Here is a 15,811-nt window from a genome sequence, read left to right on the forward strand (position 1 = left end):
GTTTTTTCCTGCTGCTGAGTCAGGACAATTTCTTTGCCGCATACAACCCACAAACAGCAAAATGCTGTCTTAAATTTCTCTGTGTCCTTTTTAAGCCCTCTCAGGTTTTATGTGGAGTTCATTAGCACGTTGGGTGCCACTCTGTTGTAATACGAGCGGCAGGGCTGCGTCCCCGGCACCCGGCCGCCCGCATGGCTAGTTTATGCCCCAAAATAATTACACGGAAACTGTATTCTTTTAATCACTGCCTGGCCCATTAGTTCCGGCCCCTTATTGGCTAGCTCTTACATATTGATCTAACCCATTTCTAATATTCTGTGTAGCCCACGAGCTGGCTTACCAGGAAAGATCTTAACCTGCGTCTGTCTGGAGTGAGAGAATCATGGCGACTCCTGACTCGGCTTCTTTCTCCCAGCATTCTGTTCTGTCTACTCCGCCTACCTAATTTTCTGTCCTATTAAAGGGGCCAAGGCAGTTTCTTTATTACTTAACCAATAAAACAACAGATAGAAAGATGACCCACCTCCATCATTTCCCCTTTTTCTGTTTAAACAAAAAAGAAAGGTTTTCACTTTAACATAGTAAGATTACATATAGCAAAACAGTTATCAAGCAAGAATTACAGTTACAATATTTATATCTATTTTATCTCTTATCATAACTAAGGAAAACTATAACTATCTATCCATTCTTCAACTCCATCAAAGACTCCAGAAGGATATAATATTACCTAAGCAAACAAGAAGTAAGATACTTCAAACTCTAGAAATGACAGAGACATCTCGCTGCCTGGACAGTCACCCAAAGTTCTTTTGTACTGTTGGGGCATCCATCTTCAGCCTTCAGGCCCATAGTATCCAGCAGACATTTTGCATCAAGCAGGAAATTCCAAAGACAGTTCAGTCACTTTTTGCTGTGTCCTGCAGAATGTCTTGCAGACTCTTTCATGAGTCAGGAACCCCGAAAGACCATCTCACCTTTAGGCAAGTTCAGCAGTCCTCTCTCTGCGGGTTCTTTGTGTCCACTTTATGCAACAGTCCAGGCAAGAGCAGTTTCTTGCCCAAATGGCTATCAAACTCCATAAGGAGCCTCTTTGATGCCCATCTTCCTCTTGAAGTAACTGGTGCTGCCAGGAGCAGACGTGTCTCACTGTCATAAAAAGCCCTAAATTATTAAAACATTAAATGCCATATTCTGTAGTCTTTGAAAGATATGAAGAATGCCTATCCAACTGAAATATATATCCCTAGCTGAAATATATCTATGCACATCTAGAAAATCTAACTAACATGACTAAAAGCTTGACAATTATTGATGATTATCCATTAACAACCTATATACATTACATTTTTAAATGAACTATACAATCACAATACCTTAATCAAGATTAGAAATATGCATATACATATAACAAAATTGACCTTCAAATCCACACCAATGCAAATTATTTATAGCTATATCATATCCCCCTTTAAATGTAAAAGAACATTTATAAACAATATTTGGGAACATGGGCGCAGTTTTTCTCTCCAAACTGCTTCCTGCTGAATGGGGGCGCTGTATTCAGATCTTTCATGGTGTAACCTGTGTGTCAGGGTCATCTCGGTTGGCAGTTGAGTGAAGTAATTTTCTGAAGGTGTTCACAGCAACCTTTCAGGAGGACGTGGTCTATCATACCATATTGGTATAGACGCAATCCACAGAGTCTCATCCTCTGTGAAAACAAAAGAAGACCCTCTCCAAAGCATCGTATCCTTAGACCCATATTCTGAAATCATAATACCCTTATGATATCCATTCTGGTTCCGCTTGGCAGCCCATATAATGAAATGTCTCTCTGCACTTAGCTCCTTTACAGTCAAAAATTTTAAAGAAAACACAATAATAGAAAGAATCCAGACTCTCTGTGAATTTTCCATTTTTACGTGGCTTATTTTTCTTTATTTCTTTTAATCTATAACTATCTGTACTCTGTCTCTTTAAAGACTTTACCCTTTTTTTTAAGACATTAACTTTATTCTTTATATATATTTTTTCTCTCTCTCAAGCCTACGTATATTCATCCAACAGTGTCTGAATCAGTTCTATTGTGAATCTGTAATTTCTTTACTATCCAGGAGCACTTTGTTTTGTGCTTTTAAATCGCTAAGTGCTTAAGAATCTAAGCTGTGACATTCCTAGGTCAAAAACAGGTACTGCCTGCTTGCCCCGCCCAGTCCAACATGGCGGAGCCGCTCGTGCCTCTGATTCTTGCACATTGCAGCAGTAGCGTGGTGGAGCTGCTTGTGCCTCTGAGCCGCAGCACAAAATGACTTCCTTTTAGGCACACAGTGAGTCTAGTTGCCATCAAACAAATCGTAGCACTTTATTCCAAATGCTCCATTCAAAAGCTCTGTCTCCCGCAGGAGCCAGACAGAGATCGCGATGGCGGCACAGCCCAGAAAGCCGGCATTTTAAAACAGCCAGTTTTTTCCTGCTGCTGAGTCAGGACAATTTCTTTGCCGCATACAACCCACAAACAGCAAAATGCTGTCTTAAATTTCTCTGTGTCCTTTTTAAGCCCTCTCAGGTTTTATGTGGAGTTCATTAGCACGTTGGGTGCCACTCTGTTGTAATACGAGCGGCAGGGCTGCGTCCCCGGCACCCGGCCGCCCGCATGGCTAGTTTATGCCCCAAAATAATTACACGGAAACTGTATTCTTTTAATCACTGCCTGGCCCATTAGTTCCGGCCCCTTATTGGCTAGCTCTTACATATTGATCTAACCCATTTCTAATATTCTGTGTAGCCCACGAGCTGGCTTACCAGGAAAGATCTTAACCTGCGTCTGTCTGGAGTGAGAGAATCATGGCGACTCCTGACTCGGCTTCTTTCTCCCAGCATTCTGTTCTGTCTACTCCGCCTACCTAATTTTCTGTCCTATTAAAGGGGCCAAGGCAGTTTCTTTATTACTTAACCAATAAAACAACAGATAGAAAGATGACCCACCTCCATCAATTTATTTATTTTATTTTATTTTATTTTTTTTTTGAGACAGGGTTTCTCTGTGGCTTTTGGAGCCTGTCCTGGAACTAGCTCTGTAGACCAGGCTGGTCTCGAACTCACAGAGATCCGCCTGCCTCTGCCTCCCAAGTGCTGGGATTAAAGGCGTGCGCCACCATCGCCCGGCTTGTAAATAGCTTTTATTATATTTAGGTATGACCCTTGTATCCCTAATCTCTCCAAGACCTTCATAATAAAGGGGTGTTGAATTTTGTCGAATGCTTTTTCAGCATCTAATGAAATGATCATATGGTTTTTTTCTTTCAGTTTATTTATATGGTGGATTACATTGATAGATTTGCGTATGTTGAACCAGCCCTGCATCTCTGGGATGAAGCCTACTTGATCATAATAGATAATTTTTCTGATGTGTTCTTGGATTCGGTTTGCCAGCATTCTATTGAGGATTTTTGCATCGATGTTCATGAGTGAGATAGGCCTGTAATTCTCTTTCTTGGTTGGGTCTTTGTGTGGTTTTGGTATCAGGGTAACTGTAGCTTCATAAAAGGAATTTGGCAATGACTCTTCTGTTCCTATATTGTGAAATACATTAAGAAGTATATGTATTAGCTCTTCTTGGAAGGTCTGGTAGAATTCTGCATTGAAACCATCTGGTCCTGGGCTTTTTTTGGAAGGGAGATTTTTGGTAACCGTTTCTAATTCTTCACGACTAACAGGTCTATTTAGATCATTCACCTGTTCTTGGTTTAGCTTTGGTATATGGTATTTATCTAATAAAATGTCCATTTCTTTTGCATTTTCCAGTTTTGTGGCATACAGGCTTTTATAGTAAGATCTAATGATTCTCTGAATTTCCTCTGTGTCTGTGGTTATGTCCCCCTTTTCATTTCTGATCTTATTTATTTGCGTGTTCTCTCTCTGTCGTTTAATTAGTTTGGATAGGGGTTTGTCGATTTTGTTGATTTTCTCTAAGAACCAACTTTTTGTTTCATTGATTCTTTGGACTGTTTTCTGTGTTTCTATTTTGTTAATTTCCGCCCTCAGTTATATTTTTCCAGTCTTCTACGCCTCCTGGGTGCTTCTGCTTTTTTTTCTAGAGTTTTCAGGTATGCTGTTAAGTCCCCAATGTATGCTTTCTCTGTTTTCTTTAAGTGGGCACTTAGTGCTATGAACTTGCCTCTGAGCACTGCTTTCATTGTGTCCCATAGGTTTGAGTATGTTGTCTCTTTATTTTCATTAAATTCAAGGAAGACTTTAATTTCTTTCTTAATTTCTTCCTTGACCCAGGTGTGGTTCAGTAGTTGACTGTTCAGTTTCCATGAGTTTGTCAGGTTTTTGGGGGTAGCATTGTTGTTGCCTTCTAACTTTAATCCGTGGTGATCTGATAAGACACAGGAGGACACTGATTTTTTTTTTTGTATCTGTGGAGGTTTCCTTTGTTACTGAGTATGTGGTCAATTATCGAGAAGGTTCCATGAGCTGCAGAGAAGAAGGTATATTCTTTCCTATTTGGGTGGAGTGTTCTATAGATGTCTGTTAAGTCCATTTGATTCATTACCTCCAACAATTCTCTTAAGTCTCTATTAGGTTTCTGTCTGATTGACCTGTCCATTGGTGAGAGAGGTATTTTGAAGTCTCCTACTACTAGTGTGTGTGGTTTCATGTCTGCCTTGAGTTTTAGTAATATTTCTTTTACATAAGTGGGTGCTTTTATATTAGGGGCGTAGATATTCAGGATTGAGACTTCATCCTGATGAATTGTTCCTGTTATGAGTATAAAGTGTCCATCTCGATCTCTTCTGATTGATTTTAGTTTGAAGTCCGTTTTGTTAGAAATTAGTATGGCCACACCTGCTTTTTTCTTAGGACCATTTGCTTGAAAAACCTTTTCCCATCCCTTTACTCTGAGTAGATGCCTGTCTTTGTGGTTGAGATGTGTTTCTTGCAAACAGCAGAATGTTGGATCCTGTTTTCGTATCCAATCTTTTAGTCTGTGTCTTTTTATAGGTGAATTGAGACCATTAATATTAAGTGATATTAATGACCAGTGGTTGATTACTCTGGTTATTCCTATTGTTTTTTGTAGTAGAGTTTGTGTGTCTCCCTTCTTTGAGTCGTGCTGGTGAAGGGTCGCTAGATGCCTTAGTTATTGTAAGCAGTGTTGGCTATGTTGGATTCCTTGTGTTGTGATTTTCCTTCTATTACTTTTGTGGCTACGTATTGTTTAAATTTGTTCTTATCCTGGAATGTCTTGTTATCTCCATTGATAGTGAATGATAGCTTGGCTGGGTATAGTAGTTTGGGTTTGCATCCATGGTCTCTTAGTTTCTGCAGTACCTCTATCCAGGACCTTCTGGCTTTCATGGTTTCCATAGAGTAGTCAGGTGTAAGTCTGATGGGTTTACCTTCATAAGTAACTTGCCCTTTTTCCTTTGCAGCTCTTAATATTCTTTCTTTAATCTGTATATTTTGTGTTTTGATTATAATATGACGAGGGGATGTTTTTCTTTGATCCAGTCTGTTTGGTGTTCTGTATGCTTCTTGAATATTCAAAGGAATATCTTTCTTTATGTTGGGAAAGTTTTCTTCTATAATTTCGTTAAAAATATTTTCTGGAACTTTGAGTTGTGACTCTTCTCCTTGTTGTATCCCTATTATTCTTAGGTTTGGTCTTTTTATTGTATCCCATATTTCCTGCATGTTTTGCGATGAAGCTTTGTTGGTTTTGCTGTTTTCTTTGATCAGTGCGTTTATTTTCTCTATGTTGTCTTCAGAATCTGAGATTCTTTCTTCTATCTCTTGTAGTTTGTTGATTATGCTTGTTTCTGTAGCCTCTGCTCATTGACCTAGATTTTCCATATCCAACTGGTCCTCATTTTGTGTTTTCTTCCTTGCTTCAATTTCCGTTTTCAATTCTTGAACTGTTTCCATTACCTGTTTGATCGTTTTTTCTTGGTTTCCCAGGGCATCATTTTTGTATTTACTCATTTCATCAAACTTTTTGTTATACTTCTCATCCATTTCTATAAGGGTGTTTTTTACATGTTGTTTAAGGGACTCTATTGTCTGTGTTAGGGTGTTCAAGTCCTTCTGTTGTAAGATCATTGGGTTCTGGTGTTTCCATGTTATTTTTCATATTGTTGGGTGAATTCTTGCCTTGGTGCCTGCCCATCTCCTCCTAACAATGCTATCTAATGGGTCTTTTAAGTCAAGAACAGGTTTCCCTGCTGGCCAAGGGCTCCGCTTACAAAGTGCCCTCGCTCCGTTTCCTGGCTCCCGCCGTGGGCCAAGATCACTCACACCACTCAGAAGGATCTTCAGGACCAGGACCAGGCTCCCCGTTTGCCCAGGACCTTGTCCACAAAAGGCCTACCCCTCTGTAGGCCAGCCACCAAAACAGAGAAACTCCCGCTGTCTTCTGCCCCGAGCTCCCGACTCAGTGCCCAAACAGGCTATACTGGGTGATCTTGTAGCCCCGCAGAAGGGAGGGGGAGTGGAAGAGGGCCCTGGGCACAAGCTGGGATGTGCCAGAAATAGAGAGGTCGCAGCAGAGGAGGAGCAGCCCCCGCAGAGGGTATCAGCCTTCGCAGGTTTGGGGGGGGGGGTGAAGGGGGTCTGAGAATGCTCCCGCTCCCTTTTCTGTGTCCCAGCACGGGCCCAGAACACTCTCCCCACTCAGGAGGGTCTTCAGGGACAGGACGTGGCTCCCCGTTTGCCCGTGGACCTCGCCAATAAAAGGCCTCCCTCTCTACAGGCCAGGCCCCCAAAAACCTACTTGATTTAACTGTGCAGGCCGGGGTTCCGCCGCTTTTGTCTACGCGGGCCGAGGTTCGGCCGCTTCCGTCGGCCGCTTCCGTCCGCTGCTTCTGTATGCCCGCGGGCCGGGGTTCTGCCGCTTCCGTCAGCCGCGGGCCCTCAATTGTATTTTAATAAAACACTGATTAGCCAGTAGCCAGGCAGGAAGTATAGGTGGGACAATCAGGCAGGAGGTAGAGGTATGACAACAAGAACAGGAGAATTCTGGAAGAGGAGTTTACAGTCCTGATCCAGCCACAGAGCAAGCAAGATGTAACTGCCTCACCAAAAAAGGTACCAAACCACCTGGCAAACATAGACAAGAATATTGGGCTAATATAAGTTATAAGAGTTAATAAGAGTCCTGAGCTAATGGGTCAATCAGTTTATAGTTAATGTAGACCTCTGTGTAATTTCTTTGGGACTTAATGACTGTGGGAACCAGGCAGGACAGAAACCTCAGTCAACAAAATATATCCTAAAATTGTATCAATATACAAAATGTCTTAAACAGAGGTAGAAACATGCATGCATACAATCTGACAAAATAACTTTGTATAGATGTACAAATATTGTAAAAGAAATAGGAGCATATTCAATATAACAAATATAATTTCAACTTGTATCAATATACAAAAATCTATACCAATATAAATTGTCCATAAATAATATCTCACAAATATTCACCCTATTACTCACTATTATTATTAGTGTGAATAAGTTCACACTAAATTACCTTTTATCTTATTTCAATTTTCCCTCTTTTTTTAATCACTGGGCTTACATAATTTCTACCCCAACCTTATATGTGTAATAATCAACCCCAAAATGGTGTCCCTAACTTTGAGGACAAACTTCATTGGGACTGGCGACATTGTCTTCTAGAATTGCTTCCAGCTGTCATGGGGGCAATGTTTTTTCTATGGGATCCTACAAAAGTAAAATGATGGTTAAGTTTCAAGATTGCTGTTTTATATAATTGCAATTGTCTCTGAGTGGTTGATAGGGTTCTTTTTTGTTTGTTTGTTTGTTTGTTTGTTTTGAAGTTCTTATTTGGAGTTCTGGCCAGAACTTTGTGAGAATGTGCACCATTTCCACAGCTGGTACCCAAAAACCAGTCTTATAGTAGGGCTGTCAGCACCATGACATCATATTAACCAGGTGGAGTTGTTGCTGTGGGGCCCCATCTTCTTCCTGGAAGCTTCAAAAATTACTGCAGGAAAATCTACTGTTCTAACTAAAATAATATTAAGAAAACTTAAACATTATTTATATAGACATATATTCAATGAAAGATAAAATATAGACAAAATGGGTATGAAGAAAAGTAAAATATTTCCTTAAAATCTATCTTCTTTCTGACCCATAACAGATGGCTCCTGACATAAGACAGAAATTCCGAATTTTTCTTTTAACAATATGCTTGGATTTAGAGAAGGATTGTTAGTATCCAACTCCAAAGCCAACTCTTATTTTTAAGGAGAGATGTATACATATCCAGATAATCAAATTTTACCATGCAGATAATGCAGAATTGTAAGTCAGACTTCTCTTTGCATGTTAATTCTTTCTGGATAGTTATCTTTTCATCTTTAGGCATCTAGATGTCCAAGGTCTTTCGACTCTTTGAAGATGAATATTTTTCTTCAAAGACAAGAAAAGAACCCTGCCCTAACCCTTATAAGGCTTTCTTACCACCTGCATGGCTGTCACCTTTGTGGATGAGCTGTCATTTTCTCTTTCTCAAGAGGCTTCTCTTTTTTAAACCGAATCTTTATTAATTTTGATGGTATCCATAGCTTTTCTTCTCCTGTGGAAACAAGAGCAAAACCCCTTTCCCAATGTGGCACATCTTCTGGTTTCCATTATGAGGTCAGTACATCCTTGAAATAAAATGACTGATTTAATTCAGAAGTTTTTTCTATTATCCAATATCTCTCTGCTGCCATTGTTCCCTTCTCATTAGTATTAAGAAAATTCAAGATTAATAAGGCATTTTTCAATCTATTTCTGGAGGTATTTTCCATCCCTTTCTGTTTGTTTAACATATCATTTATAGTTTGATTTGATCTTTCTATAACTGCCCAACATGTAGGATTGTGTGGTATACCTGTAATATGCTTTATATTATAATAATCAAAAAAACTGTTTCATTTTCTTAGACACATATGCTGGACCATTGTAGAAAGGAGCAGCGGGCTGTGTTCCTGCCACCTGGCTCCCAGCCACCTGGCTAACTTATGCCCCAAAATAACAACACACAAACTGTATTCATTTAAACACTGCCTGACCCATTATATCTAGCCTCTTCTTGGCTAACTCTCATATCTTGCTTAACCCATATTTAGTAATCTATGTAGCACCATGAGGTGTTGTCTTACCGGGAAAGATTCAGCATGTCTGACCTGGGGGCTTGCTCCATTGCATCTGACCAGAGAGGAGAGGCATGGCGTCTGGCTCAGTTCCCTTCTTCCCAGCATTCTGTTCTGTCTACTCCACCTACCTAATTTTCTGACCTATCAAACCAAGCAGTTTTCTTTATTGATTAACCAATGAAACAACAAATGACCTTCATACATCAGACCATTGTCTGTCTTTATTTGTGCAGGTATACCTGTGATGGTCATGACTTCTAATAAATGCATAATTACTGAATTGGCCTTTTCTGAGCTCACGGCAGTGATCCGTTGAAAACCTGAAGAAGTTTCAATGGCGTGGTGTATATTTTTTAATTTTCCAAATTCTGTAGAGTGGAACACATACATCTGCCAGATCTCATTCCATTGAGTACCCTTTGGGTTACTCCCTGCAAGTAGTGGTGTTTGCTTATAGAAAGAGCAAGTATGACATCTATTTATAATCTCCTTAGCTTGTTGCCATGTGATAGAAAACTCTTTCTTTAAACCTTTTCTGTTGACATGATGTTTCTTATGAAATTCTGAGTCCTTCAGCACACTTCCAATCAATAATTGATCAATTTATGCATTACCTCTGCTAGAGAACCTGGCAGACCTGTATGAGATTGTATGTGTGTTATGTATATGGGACAAAGCCAATTCATGATTGCATCTTGTACCTGGCTGAATAATGAAGTCAATTCTGTATCATCTGGTATAAATTCAGTGGTTTCAATATGCAAGACAACTCTTTCTGCATATTGTAAATCAGTAACTACATTGAAAGGTCTTTTAATATGCCTTAGTACCATGAGGATGGCATATAATTCTGCCTTCTGGACAGAATTATAAGGGCTTTGTTCCACCTTACTTAATTCTTCTGATTTGTAACCTTCTTTCCTGATTTATTTGCATCAGGATAAAATCTACAGGCTCCAGTTATTGGTGCATCATGTACTATTTGGGAAAGAATCCAAGTAGTTCTCTTTATAAGTTTGATTCTATCACTTTTGGGATAATTGCTATTAATTTCTCCCAATAAATTAGCACAAGCTCTTTGCCACAGTTCATTGTCTTCCCAGTTTTGTTTTGTTTTTTTTTTTAATTTCATCAGCATTAAAAGGAACTATAATCTCCTCTGGGTCTATACCTGCTAGTTGACGAAGTCTCAGTTTTCCTTTTATAATTAATTCTGATACTTTTTCCACATAAGTTTTTAACTTTTTACTTAGCTTATGTGGTAAAAAGATCAATTCTAAGATAATATCTTTCATCTGAATTAAAATTCCTGTAGGGAAAATTCTGGAATGCAATATGACTAGAATTCAATTAAGATTTGGATTCACTCTATCTACATGTGCCTCCTGTATTTTCTCTTCAATGATCATCAATTCTTTTTATGCTTCAGCTGTTAGTTCTCTGGGACTATTTAAGTCTTTGTCACCATCTAAAGTTTTGTTTAAATGAACTATTATATCAGGTGTCATCCCTACAGCTGGTTGTAGACTAGAAATGTTCCTAACAACCTTTGAAAATCATTAAGATTCCACATTTGGTCTCTCCTAATTTGTGCCTTTTGTGTTCTAGTTTTCTGTAAAGCTATTTTATAACCTAGTAATTGATAGTATCTCCTCTCTGTAATTTTTCAGGAGCAATTTGTAGTCCCCATTTTGACAAAACTTTCTTTACTTCTTCAAACATTCATTCTAAAGTATCTGCACTTGTGTCAGATAACAAAATGTCATCCATATAATGGTAAATTAAAGACTCGGGAAATTGCTTACTTATTATTTCCAATGGCAGATTTACAAAGCACTGGCACACGGTGTGACTATTGAGCATTCACTGTGGGATGATGGTCCACTGGTTTCTTCTAGTAGGCTAATAATTATTATAATTAGGCACTGTGAAAGCAAATTTTTCTCTTTTTCTTGTAAAGATATAGTGAAGAAATAATCCTTTAGATCAATTACTATAAGAGGCCATCCTTTTGGTAATAGAGAAGGCAGAGGAATTCCAGATTGTAGAGGGCCCACAGGCTGAATAACCTTGTTGACAGCTCTTAAATCTGTCACCATTCTCTATTTTCCAGATTTCTTTTTAACAATAAATACAGGAGAATTCCAAGGGCTGGTTGATTCTTTAATATGGTGAGCATCTAGTTGCTCCTGTATTCTAAAGCCTGCAGTCTGTCTTCTATTAAAGACCATTGTTTAACCCATATGGGTTTCTCAGTTAAACATTTTAAAGGTAAGGCTGTTAGTATCTCTGAAGGCTTGCTAGTTGCTATGTGTACTTGTACAGGCTGAATGGTTTGTGACCTTTGTTTATAATATCTTGCAATATCTTTCCCAGAAACATGACTTTTTGAGACTACAGGAATGTTAATCTGGGTATTTCATTGCTTCAATATGTCACAACCCCATAAATTCACTGCAATATTAGCTACATATGGCCTCAGCCTTCCTTTCTGTACTTTTGACCCTATGCATTCAACCCACCTTGTGCTTTGCTTCACTTGAGATAGGGTTCCAATTCCTAGGAATTGAATATCTGCCTCTTGAAGAGGCCCATCTGGATACCAAGATTCTGGAGTAATAATAGTAACGTTCATACTTGTGTCTAGTAATCCCTTAATTACAATGTCATTTATATGCTCTCTTAACTTTGGTATTTGATCATTTACAGAAGTTGAAATTACTGGATATGCAGTTGAAACTCTGTGTAAGTCACCTCATGGTCTGGCATGTGCTAATGAAGCTAAATCCTGTCTTTGTACCTTCTGTCCCTGCTCATCAATTTCAATAAATTCCTCAATCTTTTCAACTCTTTTTACTACTGCCTTTTGTAAAGTCTGAATCTCCTGTCCAGTGTTTTTTTCTAATACTTTCAGTGAGGATTCCAATGTATGAAACTTGTCCAGTAAAGATAATCTCTCATCCTTGGACATAATATTGATTGTGTGCATATTACCTTCCTGGAGAGATATCTTATCCATTAATCTATCATAACTTTGCAACAGATTCCAATAGTTAAATTCAATAGCGGAAATTCTGTCAGATAATTTTGTCAAATTGATACTATCCCTTTCCATAGTATTGAACCATTTTTAAATGAGATAATATTGAAAACAAAACTAATTCCTAGAATCAAATAAAAAGATGTAGAAGGAAAATTGTATAAACCTTGCAGAATACCTTGTATAGTATAAACAAAATAATTATTGAACTCCTGGATGTTATCAGTCATTTTATGTAGTTCTTCAGATCTTACCTTTCATAAGGCAATTATAATGAATTGGAGTAGGTGTAATAATCGTTATTGGTCAACAGATGTTGCAGTTGCAGCCCTGTGGCTGAGAGATGCTAGAAGCAGCGAACAGAATATGTTGCTTACTTAGGTACTAAAAAATATGTTTTGTTTAACAAATTAAGAACAGTTATTAAGGTGATCAAACAATTCTAAGAGTTGGGACCCAGGATAAAGAGAAAACCCAAAGTTTTCCATCAGTGCAAGCTGCAGACTGTGGGCACTGCAGGGATCACAGGCAGCAGTATGAAGGCTGGCATGTGGGTTACGATCTGGGGACTGCTGAGCAGCAGCCTGCTGCATCTGAAGGCTGGCTAGAGCCACTGATACGAGAGTCAGTGCCCAATGCACCACATAGCTGGTGGACCGATCCCCAAAAGTGTGGACAGGGCCTCATGTTGGGCACCAAGTGATGACAGAAGTTACAAAATAATCCAACACTACTTTAGAATTACATATAATAAAGGGTTATTTATTTAGTGGAGACTCACAGATCACTGTCCTATATCACAGTCCTCTGCATGAATGGGGAACAGGAACAGAGTCTAGCAGCCAGCAGCAAGAGAGCAAGCACACACTTTACAGCTACATTTATAGAATAAGAGACCATGCCCAAGTGGGCTGGTATCTTAAAGGCTATTGGCCATAGGAGCTCCTGCAGCACATCCCCTGTGGATTCTGGATGGGGATAGAAGAGGTATTTAGCCATCACTTAATTTGAGGGTTAAAACAATCATGGACCTGTTTTTCTTGGGTGTGGGCAGGTGCTCAGTGAGCCAAGGTATAATGAGGCACATGGGCAAATTCTTTTTAGCAAGAAGAAAATATTAGTGATAATGCTTGTCTAAATAACATATCCTGTAGACTTACATCTAATGTCTGTGGAGTTGTTACCAATTCTCCTAGTCTTTGGTTAAACATTCTTCTGAATGCTGAAGAACATGCAGACGGCCAAAATTAAGTTTTCTTTTTGTGCTGTCAAGGTCATTTGAACAACTAGTCCTCAGGGGTCACTTGGGCTTGAGATGAACCTCAAACTCTTTTAGCCTCTCACTAGTTGTCCATCAATGTGAGGATAAGCTAAAGGCTTTGCTTTATGTACTGCAATTCCCTTTGAAGCCTTGAGGAAATCTTTCCTACATTGAGCCTCCTTTTCTAGACTGAACAATGTTTCTGATTCAATGAGTGGGGTTTCAATGGCCTCCATGAACGAGACAAATGATCAATGGCCTTAGCCCCTAGTGACTTAGACCTCATTGACCTCATAGTGAAAATGGAGAAATAGTCTCCCGTTTTAGTCCCTCTAATCACATTAGAATAACATTCAAGAATGACTATTAAGCACCCAGACAATCAGTTTTACATGAATTTGTACTTTTTAACTACTGTATAATTTTTTAATAGCCAAACATTATTCATTAAACTTTTGTTTAACAAATATTTTAACCAGTCCTCGAAATAGTTGATATCTGACCTTGCCAACTTTAATACAGTATACCATCTCTAAATCTCACTTTTATGTATCTTAGACTTACTCAGACCTTCATAACTTGCAAAACCTTTCCAGTCTTCATTTTTCTGGAGCCATCCAGTCATTATCCTCTTCATGTATCTAAGTCCTTAATAACTAAGGCTATTCCCACATTTATATTCTTCTAACATGTTCTTTTATGTGCTGGTTCCTTTTGCTAATACCATGAGGCAAGGAATATTAACAAATAAAGGTATGATCAGTTGTGAAACTTTTCACCCTGGTGGAGGGGGATAAAGCAATGTCTAGCCCATTCCCATAAATCCCAATGACAATGCAAAGTACAATTTCACCAAAGTCACCTTTACTGAGCTTACTTACTGAATATAATTGAGGAGACACTTACAGGAGTTCGGATACTGTGGTGGATTGATTAAAAATGGCCCCCATAGTCCCATAGGGAGTGGGACTTTTAGGAGATTTGGCCTTGTTGGAGCAAGTGTGTCATGGTCACTTTCTGCTGCCAGCTGATCTGGATGTAGAACTTTCAGATATTTCTCTAGTACCATGTCTGTCTGTACGCCACCATGCTGCCCACCTTGACAATAATGGACTAAACCTTCTGAAAGTTGAACTAAAATTGTACAAGAAAAATAATATTTCCTAGGTGTAATCTGCTAAGTTAAACCTTAGAGAAAACACAAGTCAGTCTTCATATAAATACATGGCATCACTACTATAATCAGGCTTTTGGTTTTAATGGGTGTATGTAGGCAATAGAAAAAAAAACAGCAAATGGATAAGAAAACATTGAATTGATATGCACAGTATCTAGTACAGCACAACTAGAAATCCCTCTTAAAGCTGTGATGCTGCAGATGACTATAGAGAGATCTATATACAGAGGATCTCCTCATTCTCTCTGTGTATGAGCATCCCATTAGCTGTTTTAACCACGGATATGTATACCAATAATGGTATACATAAAAGCTGAATAAACATACATATCCTAGCAGCCTAATCTCTAACAGGCTTGGTTAACATACTACTTATCTTTGGGGTATTTTAGTGGCAGCCCTCTGTTAGCTAAATTCTATATTGTGTGATTCACTATCTTCCAAGCATTGGTAAATCCTTTATACCACCAGTTTTACTCTTGTACAGTAAAGCTTCAAAATGGAGAGCTACCCAGTACCTGAGAAGTCATTTACAGAGTCGACAAAATTAACTCCAAATGAATCTTACACCTAACTGTCAAATTCGAAGTGCAGAACTTATAGAAGATACTTGAGTTTGGCCAACTGTCTAGACCTCGGGAGCTTTCCTTACCGGTCTAATGCATAGAGAAGAAACAGTGCTCCTTCTCTAAAACTAGAAATATGCTTGGGAGAGCTGGTAAAGGGCTGGGCCAGGGCCTTTGGGAATGGGGTTGCTTCAGATCCAGAGAACCCAAATCTTTTCACACATTGGTCTGTCTGTGTTATCAGTCCCAACACCATTGATATATAGTTCCTGAGATACCCTTTTTCTTCTTGTGTGATATTGTCTTATTAGCCTCCTTCTGAATTTGCATACTTCCCTATTAGCGAGGGTGGGGGTTGGGGGCGGGGACAGTGGTGGTGCATGGCTTTAATCCCAGCACTCGGAAGGTAGAGGCAAGCAGATCTCTGTGAGTTCGAGGCCAACCTGATCTACAGAGCAAGTTTCAGGACAGGCTCCAAAGCAACACAGAGACACCCTGTTTAGAAAAATTAAAAAAAGAAAATGAAAAGAAAGAAACCCAAAAAACCCTGAAACCATTGGTTTACATTAGCCAGAGATTTGCTGTTCAATTTGG

The sequence above is a fragment of the Chionomys nivalis genome, chromosome 1 (genome assembly GCF_950005125.1).
Source record: "Chionomys nivalis chromosome 1, mChiNiv1.1, whole genome shotgun sequence".
Lineage (NCBI taxonomy): Eukaryota > Metazoa > Chordata > Mammalia > Rodentia > Cricetidae > Chionomys > Chionomys nivalis.